A 21,576-nucleotide genomic window follows, 5' to 3' on the forward strand; every position below is an offset into this window, starting at 1 on the left:
TCTGCCTCTTCTCCACCTGTCTGTCTCTCTCTCTTTTTCAAAAATAAATACAAATTAAAAAGAAAAAAAATATATGTTACCTATGTTAACCTATAATGGATTTATTTTTAATAGTTTTAAAATACCTCAGTTTTAAGTTTTAATATGGTAAATATCAGTAGTTATAATCTACATAACCTAAAACTCTTTGGGGTTCTCAATAATTTTTTTAAAAGATTATTTATTTATTTTGAGAGAGAGAGAGAGAGAGTCGGAGAGGGACAGAGAGAAAGGGAGAGAGAGAGAATACCACACAGGCGCCCCCCTGTCATGGCGGAGCCCAATGTGGGGCTCAAACTCATAACCCCTGAGGTCATGACCTGAGCTGAAGTCCTGAGTTGGACGCTCTACTGACTGAGCCATGCAGGTGCCCTGGGGTCCTGAAAAATTTTTTAATGTAAAAGGGTCCTGATGCAAAAAGTTTGAGAACCACCGAAACACGAGGCTTAATATGACATTTTATTGCATGTTGACCTTATTTTTTTTAAGTGTATTTGTTTATTTTGAGAGAGAGAGAGCGAGAGAGAACAAGAGTGAGTGGGGAGGTGCAGAGAGAGAGGGAATGAGAGAATCCTAAGCAGGCTCCTTACTGTCATGATGGAGCCTCATGCAGGGGCTCAAATTCATACACCATGAGATCATGACCTGAGCCAAAATCAACAGTCAGACGCTCAACTGACTGAACTACCCAGGCACCCCTGCATGTTGATCTTATGATGGAAGTCGCTAAAGTTAATTATATAATAAACATGATTAGTACTTTAAATCATGCTGATGTTTTTTAAAGGCAGTTAAGTAAATATAAAACAATGAAACTACAGTATTCAAAATATATGATTTCAGACAAGTCAAAGTCTACATTTTTATTTATATTTTTAGCTTGATCTAATGCCGTAACAACCCCATAAAACATACAAACAACTCAGTAAGTTGCATTGAAGCATTGGAAAACAGATTTCTAGATTATTCTGATGGAGCCAATTATGCTAAAAGCCAGAGGGATGAGCCGCTTCAAATGTTTGCAGAAATGATTTCTTTTTTTAAAGTAGCTCTGTCAGCCAGAGAACAGAAAAAGGACAAACTTGCTGAATGAGGATGGGTTGGAGTAGGCCAGAATTCCTGTCTTAATTCTCCATTTGGCATTTCTGCTGCAGCTCGGAGAAGCCTAAGTGTGGGGGAGATCTATAGGGCTGTCGTCTACATCAAACTCAAAGTGCTTATGTGAGTAGTTTTTAAGTTCTAACTGCAAGTATGATATGAGCTATGACCTTAACGAATAGCAAAGGAAATGTAAGGTTTTGTGTTTATTATTATACGTCAACAGATTGCTTCCGTTACCTAATCTATGAACTGATCAAATTCCACAGATATGATCGTCAGCGCCAAACTATGTACGTAAAAACATAGTGAGAAATCAAGAGCGTTAAATGAAAGATTTATTATTAACAATAATATGCTTAGAGACATCTTGGTATTGTAGTTTTGGAGTTAGACTGGTCAAGGCTTAAATTCGGGCTTTGCCACTGAGGATCGTGTAACTTGAAACCAGTTTCTTTAGCCTGCATGACCCTCAGTTTTGTCCATTATAATATATATAATACTATTAATCTCATGGGCTGCTGTGAGGATTAATGAAGTAAAGTGCTTATTACATAATAAGCATGCCTACCCATAATAAAGTTTTCGTAATCAACAGCTACAATAATAATTATACTAATGTTAATTTTATACCTTAATGATAGGGGTTAGCAGAGACTAAAGAAATCTCGTATCCTGCCCTGTTATTCACCACGAACAAGTTCTTTGAGGCATAGAGCCATTTGGGTAATACTGAGTATCATTTGAGGACATAGCTAGGATTCTTATCTTCCCCCAACTATTTCACTTACTTGTCCAGAGCAGGGCAAAGAATGAGATTTGATGCCTCGAGGGAAAAATAGTTTGTCCCCAAAAAGGCCCTATTTAAAATGCGCATATTATTGATTAGTAGACCTTTTCTGGGCAAAAGTTTAAAAGGTGATAGACCGAGGTGCCTGGGTGCCTCAGTCAGTTAAGCGTTCGACTTCGGCTCAGGTCATGATCTCATAGTTTGTGGATTCGAGCCCCACCTCGGGTTCTGTGCTGACAGCTCAGAGCCTGGAGCCTGTTTCAGATTCTGTGTTTCTCCCTCTCTCTCTGCCCCTCCCCTGTTCGTACTCTGTCTCAAAAATAAATAAACAAGAAAAAAGTTTTAAAAAAAAGTGACAGAGGGAGAGCGAATTGTAAGCAGGCTTCATGTCCAGTGCATAGCCGGACACGGGACTGGACACTGGAAATACAAGTGCAAACTCGTGTTTGTGGACCTTCTTCACAGCATTATTTACAATAGTGAGATAGAAACAACAAGTTAAACGCGTAATAATAAAAATTGTTCAAGTAAAATATGGCCTACTCATAGAATGAAAATATATGCAACTACTAAAAGTCATAGAAGAGGTAAAAAAACTCAAATGTCTTCATGTGCTTCGCCAGGAAACTAAGTGTGCAATGCATCTAAGACCACTAGTGAGTGGTCTGTGTTTAACTGGAAAGTTCTTGCTTCACCTAAAGGCGTTAAAATTCAAATGATAAAACAACACTATTCCAGGGACACCAGGCAAAGTCTAAAATCTTCCCACAGGCTTACCAGCTTGAAACACCTACTGGTGGGGAATATTAAAATGTGGGAAAATATACATGGTATGCTCCTAAGTGACAAATAATAAAAGGACAAGTAAAGGATGATTTCAATATTTTTTTAAAACTATTTGTGTTTATAGACATATTCCTTTCTTGTCGGTTGTTGGTCTGTCTTAACTATCTGGAAGTATATTTGTAAAAACAATAATAGCAGATGCTTACATAGACCTTACTACATGTTACGGATTGTTTTAAGCACCTTACACATGTTAACTCATTGAATCCTCAGAGCAATAGTAGATAGTATCCCTATTCCCACTTTACAGATGCTAAAGCTGAGGCACAGAGAGGTTAAGTAATTTGCCCAAGGCCACACAGCTTGAAAGTAGTAGAGGTGGGATTCAAATTGAGGCAGTAGGGTCTGAGCTCTTAACTACTCTGCTATGTTAAAACCAAAAGGCTTTGACTTGTTTGAGGTGTGTTTTTGTTTTTGTTTTTGGTTGGGGGTGTTGTTTTTATTTTCTTTATGTTTTTTGGTGGTTAAATTTTTTCTGTAACCATCATGTACATTAGAATCAGAAAAAGCACCATGTTTTAGGAAAAGTGTATACTTATTGCCTAGGCTTGTGTTCTCTTTGACTTCTCTAATTACTGTTCTCTATTAATGAAAATGAGTTTGTCTGATTTGCTACCTGAAACCTTAGGCCCTGAGGAAATAAAAAAAAAAATAGGACAGATATATTTTATGGAGGTGGAAGGAAGATCACATCAGTTAACAGGCTCTGTGGGACAGCAGAAAAGCATTGAGCTAGAAACAGCAAGACTAGGTTAATGAGTGCAACGTGGGTGGCTGTCCCTACAGATGAGTTTTTTTTGGACCTGGCCCTATACCTCACTGAAAAAATGGTAATGTTGGGGTGCCTGGGTGGCTCAGTCGGTTAAACCTCCGACTTCAGCTCAGGTCAGATCTCACATTTGTGGGTTCGAGCCCCGCGTCGGGCTCTGTACTGACAGCTAGCTCAGAGCCTGGAGCCTGCTTCTGGTTCTGTGTCTCCTTCTCTCTCTGCCCCTCCCCCTCTCATGATCTGTCTGTGTCTGTATCAAAAATAAATAAAACATTAAAAAACATTTTTAAAAATGGTAATGTTATTTAATGTATCACTTTCAATGTCACCTAACATTTTCTTTAATGTATTTAATAAGTATTCATTAGATCCCTCCTTGCTAGGCACAAACACGCAATGAAAAATCATATAAGGAACCTGTAACTTAATAAGGGAGATAAGGGAGTCCTAGAATACGATCTTTACTGGTAAAGTGGGGAGAGCTTAATGATTTTTTTTCCGGCTTTACTGAGATACGATCGTGTGTAAATTTAAGGTGGTGGTTTGATGCGCGTGTGTGTTGCAGAATGTTCACCACTGTAGCGTTAGTTAACGTGTCTGTCACCTTACGCAATTACCATTTGTGTGTGTGTGCGGTGAGGATATTTAGGATCTACTCTCTTGACAACTTTCGACTGTATAATATAGTGTTGTTGATTATAGTCGCCATGCTAAACATTAGATCTCCGGGGAGAACATCGTTTATCCAAAAGGTTTTGGATAAAAGGTGTTAATCACTCTTCTAGTACTGGGAAGTTAGCGAGTGATGAGCCAAACACACAGTCTCTTGCCCTCAGAGAGTTTACATTCCAACATTGAAGACAAAGAAGTAATTATAACGCAGCCTTGTGTAAAGGCACAGAAAAAGAAAGAAAACCCGCCAGCTCAGATTATAACCTTGTAAAGCCAGGACACCAAAAACCATACTAATTAGCACCAGAAAAGAACATTATAGGGCGTTCTTCACTTAATAACACCAGTGCAAAATATGAAATGTTAGCAAAGAAACCCAGTAGTGTATTAAAAGACCAGGCAGAACTTACTCCAAGTTTATAGAATGTTTCAATATTAGAAAGTCTATACATAGAATTCAGTAGATTAATATACGAAAGAGGGAAAGATCATTTTAAGAGATGGTTAAAAAAAGATTTGATAAAATGCAACGCCATTCCTGAATAAATAATAACAATTTTTAGCAAAAAAGAAATAGAAAATTTCTTTAAAAAACTTTTTTAACGTTTATTTATCTTAGGTGGGGGGCAGAGAGAGACACACACACACACATACACACAGAATCTGAAGCAGGTTCCGGGCTCTGTGTCGACAACTCAGAGCCTGATGCAGGGTTCGAACTCATAACTGTGAGATCATGACCTGAGCTGAAGTCAGACGCTTAGCCAACTGAGCCACCCAGATGCCCCAGAAATAGAAAATTCCTTAACTTGATATGAGTTTTTAATCTATACTCAGACATTATACTTAATGGTGCAACTTTAGAAGAATTTCCAAACAAGGAAATTCATTGCCACTACTCAACATTTATTAGAAATCAAACCAATGCAATAATGTGAGAACAATAAGAGGTATACAGATTGGAAAAAGAAAATGTCTTTATTTGAAGATGACATGACGACCTACATAGAAAAGAAAATAAATGGGCAAACTATTGAAACCAATCAGAGCAGGCTGACAAGATCAGTGTACAAAAATAATGCTTCTCTATCCCAGTAGCAACCACTTTGGAAATGAAAGAGTAAGGGCACCTGGGTGGCTCAGTCGGTTGAGCATCCGGCTTCGGCTCAGGTCATGATCTCACGGTTCATGGGTTCGAGCCCCACATTGGGCTCTGTGCCGACAGCTTGGAGCCTGGAGCCTGCTTCAGATTCTATGTCTCTCCTCTCTCTCTGCCCTTTCCCCACTCATACTCTGTCTTTCAAAAATAAATTAATGTTAGAAAATTTTAATGAAAAGAAAATGAAATAGCAAAAAATTCCTTTCACACCAGATATAAAAAAGCATAATATAATAATTTAATATTTTAAATCTACATAATTTAATACTTAAGTGAGCAGGGCATGTGGGTGGCTTAGTCGGTTGGGCATCAGACTAGGTTTTAGCTCCTGTCCTGATTTCGAGGTTTGTGAGTTTGAGACCTGTAAAGGGCCTCATGCTAACAGTACAGAGCCTGCTTGGGATTCTCTCTCTCCCTCTCTCTCTGCCCTTCCCATGCTTGTGTTCTTTCCCTCAAAATAAACAAACTTAAAAAAATTAAATAATTAAGTGAGCAGTAACCACTATGTTCACTAAAAACCCCCACATGGGGCGCTTGGGTGGCTCAGTTGGTTGGGTGTCTGACTTGGGCTCAGGTCATGATCTCAGGGTTTGTGAGTTTGAGCCCCACATAGGGCTCTGTGCTGACGGCTCAGAGCCCAGAGCCTGCGTCTGATTCTGTGTCCCTCTCTTGCTCTGTCTCTCCCTGCTCATGCTCTCACTCTCTCTCTCTCATAAATAAAACACTGAAAAAATTAAAAACAAAAACCCACATAAATTAGCCATAGTAAGCATCAAGAGGTTGACAATTACAGATACTGCAGATACTGATGGCCTTTTGCAAGAGCAGTTTCTATGTCCTGGTGGGGATTTAAGTGGGGTGCAGGAAAGCGGCAGTTGAAGGAGAGAACACGGGACGCGGTGCACCCTGTGAGAGGCTTGCCTGCTTGCGTCCAGTGAATGTTTTGTGGGGCTGGGTGTGGCTTTGTTTGCTTTTAGATGAGGGTGGTATGGGCTGAATGGAAGGATCCAGGACAGATAGAGTAATGAAAAATACAGAACAAAGAAGAGACGTGGGATACTAATGATAAATGTTCCCTGAGGAGGAAGCAGGGGTTGGGATTTTATACAAAACGGGGTGGGGTTTAGGGGGATTAACCCTGAATAGAAGGGGCATTTCCTTTAAGCCCAGAGGGAAAGGCTTTTAACCAGGAGCTTGTCTAAGACAAGGGCGTATCCAGCTGTAACTTGGTTTGTGAGCGCAGAATCTGGAGGTTTAGAAAATGCCTTCCACTCACCCCAAGGCCTCAGTTAGTTTTCTCTGTGAAGTGGGCCATTTGTCATCTGCAGAGAAGGAGCAAGGTGATAGTTCTAAAGGGAAGATGGTGGTGAGTGTTGGGCATAGTGACTGAAGGAACCAGAGAAAAGTTCGAAATTTTAAGTTGATAGTTAAATCTTTATATGGTCCACAGGTTTCATTTTCTTTATTTTTTTTTAATGTTTACTTATTTTTGAGAGAGAGAGGGCACAAGAGAGCATGCACAAATGGGGGAGGGGCAGAGATTGGGAGACAGAGGATCCGAAATGGGCTCTGTGCTGATAGCAGAGAGTTCGATGTGGGGCTCGAACTCATGAACCATGAGATCATGACCTGAGCCAAAGGCTGATGCTCAACGGACTGAGCCACCCAGGTGTCCCGCACTGGTGTAATTTTCTACTATTGTGTTTAGAATGTAGTAGTAGAGAAACTAGCTTTTAGGGATTACATATAAAATAAGGATAAGAGGGAGCCAAGGCACCAATGGTTTCATTATGGGACCCAGGCTCCCTGGAAAGAAAGCGTAGGTGAGAAAGTTCACATGGACTCAGAGCAGATGAAGACATGTAGATTGTGAGATGACTGTGGTGGCAAAGGACCGGTTTGGAGAGTAGGAGGGTGAGACGGCTGGAGGGATGAGAGGTTGCTGCAGGATTACTAGACTTTAAGACTTCAGGGACAGCCATGTGGTGTAGTAAAAAGAGCATAGGCTTCGGAGAACGCATTGAGACTTCCTTGCTACATAGTTTAGGAGAAGTTACTCAAATCTCTCTGACCCTCTGTTTCCTTATATGAAAAATGGGAAGGCAGGAGAATGCTATGACCAAATCGCTTGTCCTGAGACCGTGCAGCCGGAAAGAATGAACAACCTCTGTTGTAGGCAGCTGCAAATAAATATGCTCCTAGATTTGCTTTGGGTTAAACTCCCAAGACTTCTGGAATCTTCAGTAAGTTCATTCTTGAGCTATCAGTAGTGCTCATCTAAAGCAACCTTGGGTTGTAGGATCATATCTGCCGTCATTTGTTGCATTTTCTTATCTGCTGGAAATAAGTCTTTCAACTTTTGAGAATAACCTCACTTGAGTCACAACACCAGGGTCGACATAATCGTTAGCCTTCCAGAGCCTGCCAGGGTCAGAACTCAGGGCAATGGGCTTGTTTACTCAATCAACCGACAGTCTGTGAGTGGATGGTTACCCTCTCAACATGCCATCGAATTTATTTTATCCATGAAAGCTTATTCAACTTGTTACAGGTTTGACGACAATGATGATTTGATGATCTGCCTAAACAAATACATTCCCTCATAATCTTGAGGAGACTTGGGAAGTAAGCTGAGTTTCCTAACTCATCGTTAATTATTCAATTATATTTATTGACTAAACCTGATATAAGAGATTAACACAATTTTAATTCATAAAAACAATACGGCCCTTAATCTTTCTTTTTAAAAATTTTCTGGACGTTTACTTACTTTTGAGAGAGAGAGAGAGAGAGAGAGAGAATGAGTGGGAGAGGGACAGAGAGAGAGGGAGACACAGAGTCTGAAGCAGGCTCTGTACTGAGCTGTCTGCACAGAGTCCGATGCGGGGCTAACCCAAGAGCGGTGAGATCATGACCTGAACTGAAGTGGGATGTTTAACCGACTGAGCCACCCAAGTGTCCCCTTAACTTTTCTTTTACCTAATGTTTTCTCCTAATCTGGTTTTTCCCAGGTTCTCCTGGGAAACACAGAACCTTGTATTGGGCCAAATGATCTTGGTAGAATTTAATCCAGTGGTTAGGCTCTGTGTGCTTTGTTTTATGGTGTCTATTGTGATACCATTGACAATTGTATCCTTGCCAAACCTGTTTGATTTAAAAGAATTAACTCTTTGGGGGCAGAATGGTTATGTATTAGTGAAAACACGAATGCTTTTGAATCTTACCTACTATCTAATAAATTAATAGATTTTTCTATATAAAGGAATTTAATGTCAAATTACGGTTTGTTATTTGGTATTGATCTATTGCTTTGGCTTCTTCAGAAAGTTTTTTTTCCCGTAATATTTTCTTTCTATACAGGAGAAATTCTTTTGGTCTTAGCTAGTTAATCATCTTAATAATCTGAACTTGGGGTGCCTGGGTGGCTCAGTCGGTTAAGCCTCTGACTTCGGCTCAGGTCAGATCTCACGTTCGTGAGTTCGAGCCCCGTGTCAGGCTCTCTGCTGACCGCTCAGCGCCTGGAGACTGCTTCTGGTTCTGTGTCTCCTTCCCTCTCTTTTCCTCCCCCTCTCATGCTCTGTCTCTCTCTATATCAAAAACAAATAAAACATTAAAAAAATTAAAGAAAATAATCTGAACTCACCAAATTAGTTGAAGAAGTTTCTTTACTTTTCTACTTGAAATCACCCATGATAGAATAGAACAGAATTTATATATTTTATAGGGAAGTAATAAAGAAATCTTTCCAATTTGGAATTTTAAGGAAATGAACATTTTCTTGGCACTGATTTTCCTGTTCACGGTAAAGAATACTAGTTGAGTAGCCAATTATTATAAGGAAACTTCTGTGGTAAATGAAGTTGGTAATATTGAACTGATCAGTCTACATTTGTGCCACGGCTTTCCTATTACGTATCTCTGTGGTATTGTAATTATTTATTTCCTCTCTGCCTCACCTTCAGAGGACAAGCACTTTTTTTTTAACATTTTATTAATTTTTGAGAGACAGAGAGAGACAGCGTGAGCAGGGGAGGGGCAGAGAGAGAGAGGGAGACACAGAATCTGAAACAGGCTCCAGGCTCTGAGCTGTCAGCACAGAGCCCAACGCGGGGCTTGAACTTACGAACTCTGAGATCAATGACCTGAGCTGAAGTTGGAAGCTTAACCAACTCAGCCACCCAGGTGCCCCCAGAGGATAAGCACCTTAAAGTTAGGGATAATCGATCAGGTTTTGTGGTGATGGTATGGTTTGGAGCTGATGGCCAAGAAAGAATTCTTGAAAGACATTTTTGGTGCAAAAAGGTGATTTTATTAAAGCACAGGGACAGGACCGGTGGGCAGAAAGAGCTGCACTGAGGTTGTGAAGAGTGACTGGTTATATACCATGCAGCTGGGGAAGTAAAGGCAAACAGGAAGTTTCCAAAGAGATTTTCAGATGCTAAAGAAGACTTCCAGGAAGTGGAGGCTTGGCTATTGTCAAGCTAGGGTTGCTTTCCTTCTAGCAAAGCATTAAGACAGTAGGGAGTTCCTGGAGGAATGTCCTACTCTGCCTGTATTTGTCAATGGGCTGCAGGTTATAAGGAAGTTTAAGTTTGTTCCCACATCGTTATGGAGGGGAGAGTGATACTAGGGGCTACAGGAAACGGAATCTTGAGGTTTCTGGAGATTAGGCTATTGATAAGATTGCCTTTTCTTGCAATTTACTAGAATATTTGTAAACTGATAGAGACTCTGTGCTGCATGACTGTGCTCTCTATCAGTTAACCATTTGTTTTCTTTCTTTTGTTTTTGGGCAGCCAGGAGTGTCTGAGGAATGTCACACATATCCCACCTGGGGGAGGGGGTGTAGCTTGTATTTTGCCCTCAGCTTCCCTTATGCTCCCTTATCAGTAATGACCTAATCTTGAACCCCTAGAACCTAGCAATGGGATGCCTATCACATATAAAAAGCACTCAGTATGACACATTACATCTGATGTATAATACATTTGATTTATGTTATCTGAAGCCTGAAAGTCAAAGATTATTTAAGCAGGAGCACATGATATGATTAATGGCGTACGTTGGTTATGCATCCAGGATAGCTTTGAAATAATAATATAATTTAGAAATTTAAAATTGTTAATATCATAAATTTAAAAATTTCAAGGATAAGTATACTTTTGATTACAAATTATTACAAAAATCCAGGGATGCCCAGGGGGCTCAGTTGTGTAAGCATCCAACTCTTGGTTTCGGCCCAGATCATGGCCTCACAGTTCACGAGGTAGAGCCCTGCATGGGGCTCGTGCTGACGGTGCAGAGTCTGCTTGGGATTCTATCTCTCTCTCCCTCTCTCTTCTGCCCCTCCCCTGCTCTCACTGTCTCAAAATCAATAAATAAGCTATAAAAAAAACTACAGAAATCCCTATGGAATGAATGTAAGCCAAAAAGGAAGATGTATTGCCAAACTATGGAAAGGGCAGTAGTCAAGTCATTCTCATAGACCACTGGCTCCGAGAACTTTGGTATCATTTCTTTCTCTTCATTTCTCACCTCTGCTTCTCTCTGTGTTGGCTTTAATCTTTTAAGTGGCTATGAGCATATTTCACCATAGCCTTACGTAGTTAGGAACTTATACCCTTAGGACCTCATAACCAGAGAAAAATCTAGTTAGAAAATCCCCGGAAGGGGCTCTGATAAGTCAAATTTGGGTTACATGTCATCTTTGCGCTAATCACTGAGGTGAAGGTGGATGAGAGATTACATCTGGAACCATCTGGGTCAGGAGCTCATCTCTGTGACCTCAGAAGTAGAACACTGTTACTGGCAAATACCTCCAAAATCATAGGGTTGCAGGAGGAAAGAAAAATTTCCCAGAAGGAAACAAGTCCTGTTATAATCAGACAAAACGATAACTATTCATTACATGGACTCTGACATATATTTTCAGTTTTCTTCTATGATTTGCTCTGCCTTTCTTCCTTACCAAAACAATCTCTCATTTTAACTTGGCAAATAGCTGCCCAGAAAAATAATACATTTATAAGCTTTCTTTCTTTGCAGCTGGATGCGGTCATGTGACCAAGTTCTGGTCAATGATGAAAAACGGAAATGTGTGCAACTTAAAGGGAATATTCTAAAAGGAAGGAACACGTGCCTCTTCATTCCTTCTCTTCCCCTTTGAAGAACACTGGAAGCCTCTTACTCGAGGCCTCACTCAAGGCCACTTCAGATCCCTTCGCAGCCCTGTGACTAGACTCTTGCAGCTCTGCTTCCCTTCTACTGTTTTGTCCCAAATATGAACACAAGACCTTGACCATTTCTCCTTCTCCAACCATGCGATTTTTATGGAGACTTCTATGTTATTATATAGCTCTATTTCCCCAGCACAGTGGTTGGTCTAGGCATGGACACCTATCCTAAATGTAATATTTCACCATGTCTCACACTAGACGCTGGTCTGGCAATGGTCACCTGACCCAATATAGTCGAATCAGAGCCCTTTCTCCAGATTTTTAACTTGGACATGGAAAGCTGGCCTCGAGTTCTCTCTCTGGTGGAGAGCATTTTATGATGTGAGGCTCTGGAGTTGTTATTACCTCTTGTGTGAAAGAAGCCAGTCTGTATTATGTAAGGGTAAAGCTCAAAAGTAGAAAAAAGTCATGATGAAGCCTGGGGAAAATTCTGGAAACATTTCAGTCCTTGATTTCAGTCAGTCCCTTCTTGCTGAAGTCACTCATATGTATAGATTTGCATCCCTCTCTTATGGAAATTTGTTCTCAACTATCGACATTTGTGTTTTTACAACTCTTGTCATAGAATATCATTCAAGCTAAATTCCTAAAAGATCAAGAATAATGTTTTTGCTTTTGTGAGAATCACAGAAAACAGCATATAGTCAATGTCTTTAACCCTCATTAGTGTTCTTCATCAAGCCACCTGTTCCTAGGTTTTATCACCTTGTACTCAAATCCCTTATCCTCTTTATTGTTCTCTTCCTATTAAGCTAATGTCCCCTCCTAAGCCTGTGAGATCCTTTATTCCCCAGCGGGCAGAGGCAATAATCAGGGACAGGCTCCTGCAGAAAATCTCTTACCTCAGGCGTTATAGTTTGCCCTGGTCTTGTCCTTTTCTTTTTATTTCTTTATAATGTTTTTCAATGTCTATTTTTGAGAGAGACCGTGTGTCTGTGAGCAGGGGAGGGGCAGAGAGAGAGGGAGACACAGAATCTGAAGCAACCTCCAGGCTCTGAGCTGTCAGCACAGAGCCCGACATTGGGCTTGAACCCACAAACCACAAGATCATGACCTGAGCTGAAGTCGGACCCTTAACCAAATGAGTCACCCAAGTGCTCCTGCCCTGGTCCCATCCTTAACAACAAAAATGAAAATGACTTGAGCCGAAGCCCGATGCTTAACTGACTGAGCCACCCAGGCGCCCCTTGGGGAATTTTAAACGTCCACATTTAAATTATATTTTTAATGTCTTTCCTTCTGCCCCTCTTAAGGAAAGCTGCATTTGCTGGCAATATGCATATTTTAATAAATCTTACATGTTTTTCTTTTTTTAAAAATTCTTAATGTTTATTTATTTTTGAGAGAGAGACAGAGTGTGAGCAGGGGAGGGGCAGAGAGAGAGGGAGACACAGAATCCGAAGCAGCTTCAGGCTCCTAGCTGTCAGCACAGAGCCTGACGTGGGGCTCAAACTCATGAACTGTGATCATGACCTGAGCTGAAGTCAGACACTTAACCGACTGAGCCACCCAGGCGCCCACATGTTTTTCATTAATATTGTCGACTAATTATAGATTGATTCCATCATCTGACAAGTATTTGTTGAGCTCCAGAATCTGAATTCCACCAGGCTGCTGCCGTCATGTGCTCTTTCACTAAACCTGAAAGGTTAGTGGGCTTAGCCCATGTTTGTTCATTCCATAAAAGGGCCTCTGGGACTCAGTAAACTCCAGTGTGATGACTAAGGCAGGTGGGAGGTGAAAGGGTCCAGTGCTACAGAATGAAATAGACTGAGTTCCTGACCTCCGATGTCATCTTCTATTTTTGGCTCTGAATTCAACCCTTGGACTTGATGACACAATTTTGCTTCTCTAGATTAATACTTAACCCCTCCCCCAAATGTAGTTTTACACTCCCCCCTGGCTTCATTCTTTGCCAGCCATAGCGAATATATACCTAACTTGGGTCTTCCCTGCCCTAGGAACCTGCCTGAGCCTGGCCTGCCTTCCTCTTCACCCCTACTGGAAAAAAAATCAGACATTAAAATCCTTAACAATACACTATTTGATATAGCAAAATGGAACATACTTCCTATTAAAGTGTCTGACCCGAAAGGGGGAAAACATCTGAGTCACTTAAAAAACTGATGAGGTTGGTTTTTTTCCCTTTTGAGAGAAGGGAATAGAAGAGTCAATTCATTTGCTATGAATAAAACAGCTCTTAAACTATGTACTTAAAAACGATGTTACTTCTGGCTTTCTAGAAGGCTAGCTAATAGAAATGGGAGGAGGGGGATTGAGGCCAAGCTGAGACCCAGGAGACACCAGAGCTTTGCTAGATGAGGCAGCTAGAGGCCAGCATCCACACCCTTGTTTGGAAACCAGGAAATCAACAAGTGCCAATAACTATTTTGTTACACCAAGCATTTTTAGGAAACATGTACTCTTTAGCTACAGATCATTATTTGACAGAGGTCTACTTGGTTTTAGAGAAAATTTTCTAGGTAAGTCAATAGCTGTAAATAAAAATCTAGGTTTGTAGTCAAGGTTTTTAATCAATAGCAGAGAAGAATTTTTTAAAATATGCATTTATTTATTTATTTTGAGAGAGAGAGAAAAGGAGCAGAGAGGAGGAGCACGAGGGAGGAACAAAGAGAGGGAGAGAGAGGGAGAGAGAGAATCTCAAACAGGCTTTGTAGTGTCCATGCAGAGCCCAACATGGGACTCAGTCTCACGACCATGGTACATCATGACCTGAGCTGAAATCAAGAGTCAGACGCTTCACTGACTGAACTACCCAGGTGCCTTTGTCATTTTTTTTCCAAAAAAAATTCTTAATGTTTATTCATTTTTGAGAGACAGAGAGAGAGTGTGTGAGTGGGGTAGGCAGAGAGAGAGGGAGACACAGAATCCAAAGCAGGCCATCAGCACAGAGCCCGATGCAGGGCTCGAACTCACGAATCATGAGACGATGAACTAAGCTGACATCAGATGCTTAGCCACCAAGGCACCCCCATTTTTTTTAATTTGAAAGTTGAATTGGTTTTATTAAGTGATTCACGAATTGGGCAGCACCCCATCTAGCAAGTAGAGGGGATCTCCATCATATTTTACCTTAAATATATAGTTCTCTAAACCCAAGCATTTTCTATTTTGAATAGGCCCACCTCTCACATTTGGGGGCCTTGGGACAAGAGTACAAGTAGAGACCTATATACCATATATCTAAATATTAAAAAAGTAACAAGTCATTAGATAAAATGTGTTTTTTTGGTAAGTGTATTTATTTTGAGATAGAGAAAGTGTGAGTGGGGGAGGGGCAGAGAGAGAGAATCCCAAGCTGACTTCAAACTGTCAGTGTAGAGCCTGATGCAGGGCTTGAACTCATGAACCATGAGATCATGGTTGAGCCAAAATCAAGAGTTGGATGTTTGACTGACTGAGCTACCCAGGCACCCTGGGGTTATGGCCAGGAATATGGCAGTATGAGGGGAGCTGGCCCATTGCTGATAATACTCACTCTCAGGAATCTGGACCCAGGGAAGAGGCCTACACAGGTCCTGGAAGCTGGCTTGGAATATCTGGACCGCGAATTCCAGACCCCTAGGCACCCAGAGGGTGCTGCTTTAGAAAGGGTTCCTGGCCTCCAGATGTAACTGTCTCCAGATTCTATAGACTTCTCAACCTATTGGAAAAGATATGGCCAGGAGAAGGTCAGAACGATGCCTTTTCAAGTTCAAGGCTCAGAGCAGAGAGGCCCCTTGGGTGGGCCTGAGGGCGATATGATTTGTCACCTGGGAATCACCCTTTATAATTGCTACTCAATTACTAATACCCTGTCCTTGTCTTTTCCCTCTTTTCTTGCCTACTGTCTCCCCTTAGAACACACAGAAGTTACCAACTCTTCCGCTCAGATACTAGTTTTACAAAATAGGACACAAGGATGGTGTCTTCTGTTATTTCTCTGTTTGATTCCAATTCCCTCTACTAATTATCTGGGACCTTTCTTATTAGCAAAGTTTACCCACGGGACTCCTGTCACAGAAGAAAGAGTGTGCATGGCAGTAAGTCTTGGTCAGAGACATGGTGTTTTCTTTTTACTGCGGAGAAGGCCTTTGGAACTGTTCTCAGGGTTTGTGGCACATCCCACCCCTTGGTTAGAGGGACAGAGGTTCCAGCGGTATTCTCACAGGCCACAGCTGGAGGACCAGAAGATGCATGATGGACCGGGTCTCTGATCAGACCATTTATTTTATTTTTTAAATTTATTGATTTATTTTGGGGTCAGAGAGGGAGGGAGAGAGAGAGAGAATCCCAAATGGGCTCTGCACTGTCAGCAGAGAGCCCAACTTGGGGCTTGATCTCATGAACTGTGAGATCATGACTGGAGCTGAAATCAAGAGTCAGATGCTTAGCTGACTGAGCCACCTGGGCACCCCTGAGCCGACCACTGTAAGATGAAAGGAAAATGAGGGGCGCCTGGGTGGCTCAGTTGGTTGAGCCTCTGACTCTGGGTTTCTGCTCAGGTTATGATCTCACGGCTTCGTGGATTTGATCGAGCCCTGCATCAGGCTCTGTGCTGACCAGAGCCTGCTTGAGATCCTGTCTCTCTCTCTCTCTGTCTCTCTCTACCCTGCCCCCCACCCCACGTGTCTCTGTCTCTCTCAAAATAAATAAACTTAAAAAAATAAAGTTTATTAAAAAATGAAAGGAAAATGAAAAATGAATGTCAATACCATCATCACATACATATTTATTTAGTACTCATATGGGGGATACAGAGTACCACTCAGGGCCCCTGTCATACTGACAGGATGAGAGAGTGAAAAGGGAATACACACCTTTCACCAAATTGTAACCCATGTTGGTGTGAAGATTACAGTGAGATTCAAAGGAAACTGCCTAATGGCTATTCTCCAGTAGGGTTAAGAGCTCCAGGGGTTCTGGGGCTGGGGGTGTGCCTCATGCTTTTCCTTGTTACTGATGGGTTCGATGTCTGTCTCATGTCACTGTCTCCAGTGTGCTGTGGTGGTTTTGCATCACATTGTCCCAAGATGTAAAGCAACTTCTTTCATTTCCCCCAGAAAACACTCCTCACACAGGATATTAGTGTATGTGTTAGGCTTTCCTGAAGACTTGGAGGCAATAGAGAAGTTTTAAATGTTTATTTATTTTGAGAGAGAGAGAGATCGAACAGGGGAGCGGCCGTGAGGAGGAGAGAGAGAATCCCAAGCAAGCTCTGCATAGAGCCTGATGCAGGGCTTGAGCTCACAAACTGTGGGATCATGACCTGAGCTAAAATCAAGAATCAGACGCTTAACTGACTGAGCCACCCACTTGTCCCCAGGAAGATTCACATTGCTGTATTACTTAGTCCTTTCTCTTTTGTGAAAGACTCTTCATTTTCCTGACCACGGGGCTTCCCTTTTATGATTTGATTTCCCTTATTGTATTATAGCCAAGGACTCATTAATGGGCCCTTCTGAATTATGGTTCATCTGTTTCAGTTTGCATCCTGACACTCAGAAGAACTGACAGGCTTACAATGGTCACCACTCACTTCTTCCACTTCTGTCAGGGGAAGGAGGCTTGTGAGGAATGTTTCCTTTGCTATATGAATTACATCGTCTCCTTTAAAAGGCAGCATCTATAGTCAGTTTGGGTTTAATGTTTTTTTTTTTTTTTTCATTTTTGAGAGAGAGAAACTGACAGAGTGTGAGTGAGGGAGGGGCAGAGAGAGAGGGAGACACAGAATCTGAAGTACAGAGCCTGACGCGGGGCTTGAACTCACAAACCACGAGGTCATGACCTGAGCAAAGTCGGATGCTTAACTGACTGAGCCACCCAGGCGCCCCAGTTTGGGTTTTAAATGACAATGTTTTCTTTCTCAGTTTACCCTTACCTTGGTCCCAAAGGAATCTATCATCTCTCTAAATTCTTTTAGTCCCTCGAGAGTGTTTAATACCAACCACATTTAAAATAATAATAATAATACTTATTACCATAAACATATTACAATACATACGTATAATTATAATTATATAATATTTTATTTTATATTATCAGGAGCTTATAATAGTAGTAATTTACAATAATTATTATTCTTGGCAGTAGATAAATTTTTCTCCAAGGACAGTTGAAGGCTTTTGAGCAAGGGAATGATTGACCACAACTGAGTTTCAGGCAGGGCCCGAAGGGTGGTAAGAGAAGAGAGATTAAAGGCCAGACAGCTGTGGAGTTATTTTACAGTACTTTCCATCAGGGGTAATGAGCTAAGACTGTGGTTGTGGAGAATAGATGTAATGATTCACATAGAGGTATTGACCAATGGATTCAGACATTAAAAAAACATCTAGCCTAGTTTTTTTTTTTTAATATTTATTTATTTTTGAGAGAGGGAGACAGAACACGATGGCGGAGGGGCAGAGAGAGAGGGAGACACAGACTCAGAAGCAGGTTCCAGGGTCCGAGCTGTCAGCACAGAGCCCGATGTGGGGTTCAAACCCATGAACTGTGAGATCATGACCTGAGCCAAAGTCAGACGTTGAATTGACTGAGCCACCCAGGCACCCCTTCGCCTAGCCTGGGTTTAAGCAGAGACACTAGTTACGAACTGAGTCTACATTGTAATCTAACCATAGTTTTGTTATTTGTCCAGTGGTTAGGGTACCCACCGGAATAGGCCTGAGTAACGCCAACCCACTGGGCTGTGCTTCTGAGTTAAGTAACCATCATACCTTCTGACAGTTAGAAACTATTTGCTGCTTAAAGACCTGTAAATACTATTCATCTAGTGAAGGAGGGGAGGAAGAAACTAAAGATCAAAAGGAAAGTCTCGTAGGAAGCAGGAAATCAATGGCAAAGTGTACTGTATGGGCGGTAATAATTGGGCCTTTCAGCTTCTTTCAGGAATGAATGTCTGTAGTCAAAGGTCACATTGTCTTTTTATAGTTTACATCACCTTCCATCTTTCTTCCTGTATAAGGTAAAGGACATGTGTCAGGTGGAGAAGGATTGGATTACTAATGCCTCATCTTGCTCCTGAGAGGTCCCTAAGGGCCAGTGATTGTATCTCTATATGCTTTACATATGGCGGCCACTGAAAAATATCAACACAAGGGCGCCTGGGTGACTCAGTTGGTTGAGTGTCCGACTTTGGCTCAGGTCATGATCTCACAGTTCATGGGTTTGAGCCCCGAGTCAGCCTCTGTGCTGACAGCTCAGAGCCTGGAGCCTGCTTTGGATTCTGTGTCTTCCTCTCTTTGCTCCTCCCCCACTCATGCTCTGTCTCACTCTGTCTTTCAAAAGTAAATAAATGTAAAAAAAAAAAAAAGAAATCAACAGAATTCATGGAATTGTATTAATTCCAATTTTGTTGAACTTTGGTCACTCCTGTAGAGAATCTAGACAAGGAGGCCAGGGGTCTGGTGCTATATTCAGTATCCTTTACTGGCAAGTAAGAGCAGAGCTACCCATTGTGTGTAATCTCTGGCCCAGGAGGGGGGTCGAAGGGCAGCACGGGTGGGGAGGCAGCCCACTTAGAAATTGGGGCAAGACCATGTGACCTTTGTCTAACTGGGTCTCATTATTCGGCCCTTCAGTTTCACGTCTTACACTTTTCTCTTGCGTGCTCCTATAGTATTTTACTCATTTATAGATCCCTCCTGAGTTCTTGGTCTTGTTCTACCAATTTTTTTCTGACGTTAGGGTTTCATCTCTTCCTCAACCAGGAAGGTTCCCTAACACACGAGGGTAAGTATTACAGTAACCTAAGTAGAGGTGACACTTCTCAATGGCAGACTTTTTTCCAGCTGAAAATACTGTCATCTGTTTACTTCTTTTATGGGAAGTTGCTATGATCTGCAGGCTTGTTCACAGACCATAAGTGACATGGGAATGAACATTGCTCAGTTTGGGAACCTGAAGAGTGATAGAGGGCACGTCACTGAGAAAGATCCGAATAGATGCCAATTAGATATAGTCATCCATCCCCGGAGCTCTCTAAAGCAGGAATAAAAGCATGTATTTATAACTTAGAAAAAAAATTTTAGAGTGCAGTACCTAAAGTGCTTAATGCACACTGTTAGTCACATAAAAAGGGGCAGTTTGGTGCAGTTTCACACTTTCTATCCCCTGGAAGTTCTGTCAGTTTCCAGTAGCCTGAATTTGGCCTGCCTCCCAGTGCTGACCTAGTCAGGGACACAGTGACTTGGTCACTCCATCCCCCGGCCTCTCCTCATTGCCTCAGCCAATGTTTTTGCAGCCTAATTATTTGCTTTTCCTCCAAACCTGAGGGTGTGTCACCTGTGAAGTGGACTGGAAGCTGACCCACCTGGCTGGTGTTCCGATCAGGTAGGGTTGCCTTTGCTCTCTTCAGAGCCTCGGGAACTGGCTTCTCTTCCTTGCCTACCTATTGGTAGGGCCTCTGAGGGCCGAAGAAGCCCATTCTTACATTCTCAGGGGATTTGTCAGAACCAGAATGGGAACACACCCAATCCTGCCAAGAGCCCTTTAGATAATGTCCTAACACAACTCTCCTGGGAACCAGCACTTGCAATAATTGAGAGCTGATAAGTCCTATTTACAACAAAGTACTTCCAGTGATCTTTGGTTCTCCCGGGGCCTGACGGCAAGGACTTTTTACTAGAGAGTTCCCCTAATGCCTAATGCTAGGAGCCTTTTAAAAACAATGTCACCAAACTCTTCTCTCTGGCTATTTTATCATTCCTAGGTTTTTTCATTAATTGATTACATAGTTTACTCACTTGCAAATACCTGTGAAAACTAACAATTCAATGCAACTCTCAGATTCCAATTGGTAAAGACATTCATAGCTTGGGATTTTATAGGAAGTCTGTAAAAGGAGATGATACAGGTTGGGCCTTGAACTCTAGGGAGAACACACTTAGGGACGGAAGAGAGAAAGTTGAGTGGTAACATGCTTTTGTGTTCTTACTGGCTTGCACTTGATTGCACATCTCTTTTCCAATCCTGTGTTCAGTGACATCACATTAGTAGCATGAAATTGTCAGGGGTAGGAATATTTAGACCATGGAAATTGGTAAATGTTCTAACTCAGGTTTTTTTCCTTCTGGAAAGCTGGTTAGTATTTGTCAGCACACCACTGGTGCTAAAGGATGTAGAACACAAATGTAGAGATGGAAATTAGCAAGCCATATTCTGGAGTTAGGACTAGTCTGGGGTCAGAATGTGTAGGATCATACAGGGCTGACTAAGAAATCTGACTTTATCCTACAAATATTGAGAAGCTATTGATGGGTTTTTATTAGTTGAGATGCTTTTGGTTACAAGTAACAGAAAAACTAAATTCAAAATGGCTTAAACAATAAGGAAGATCTATTATCTCATATAATAAGAATTTCAAGGAGGACCCCCTCAGGATTGGCCAACTCAGCAGTTCACCCAAGACCCAAAGTCTTTTCATCTTTTTGCTCAGCCATTCTTAGTATGTCAGCTTGTCCCTTAACCAGAAGGGCCATTCCACATCCAACATCATTCAGCAGCCAAGGAGAATCTTTTCTTATTTCTCTGAGTCTCTTTTTAAAATCAAGAAGGTGAAGAAGATTTCCTTAAATCTCACATTGGTTAGAACTTATCACATGCCTAAACCAAGCACTGACAAGGGGAGTGGAACCTCATAATTGGCTTAGATCTATCAGTGTTTCCTCATCTCCTTCCCGCACAGCCTCTAGCCCTCCACTGGAGCCTATCTCCCCTTGAAACCCATGGTTACGTACAGAAGGGTGGCTACTTGAACATAATCAGGGTTCTATAAGCAAGGAGGGAAAAGGGGGATGGAAAATATCAATGAAACATTTTAGGAAGCATATCTAGCAATGGTGCACAGATAGAGGGCCTAAGAATAGAGAGACCCAGTTACACTATTTTGAGTCTGGATGCTACTCTGTTAAAGGAGTCTGATATGAACTCCCAAAACAGTGGTTCCCAACTGTCCATTCATTCATCC

The sequence above is a fragment of the Suricata suricatta genome, chromosome 8 (genome assembly GCF_006229205.1).
Source record: "Suricata suricatta isolate VVHF042 chromosome 8, meerkat_22Aug2017_6uvM2_HiC, whole genome shotgun sequence".
NCBI classification, from domain to species: domain Eukaryota; kingdom Metazoa; phylum Chordata; class Mammalia; order Carnivora; family Herpestidae; genus Suricata; species Suricata suricatta.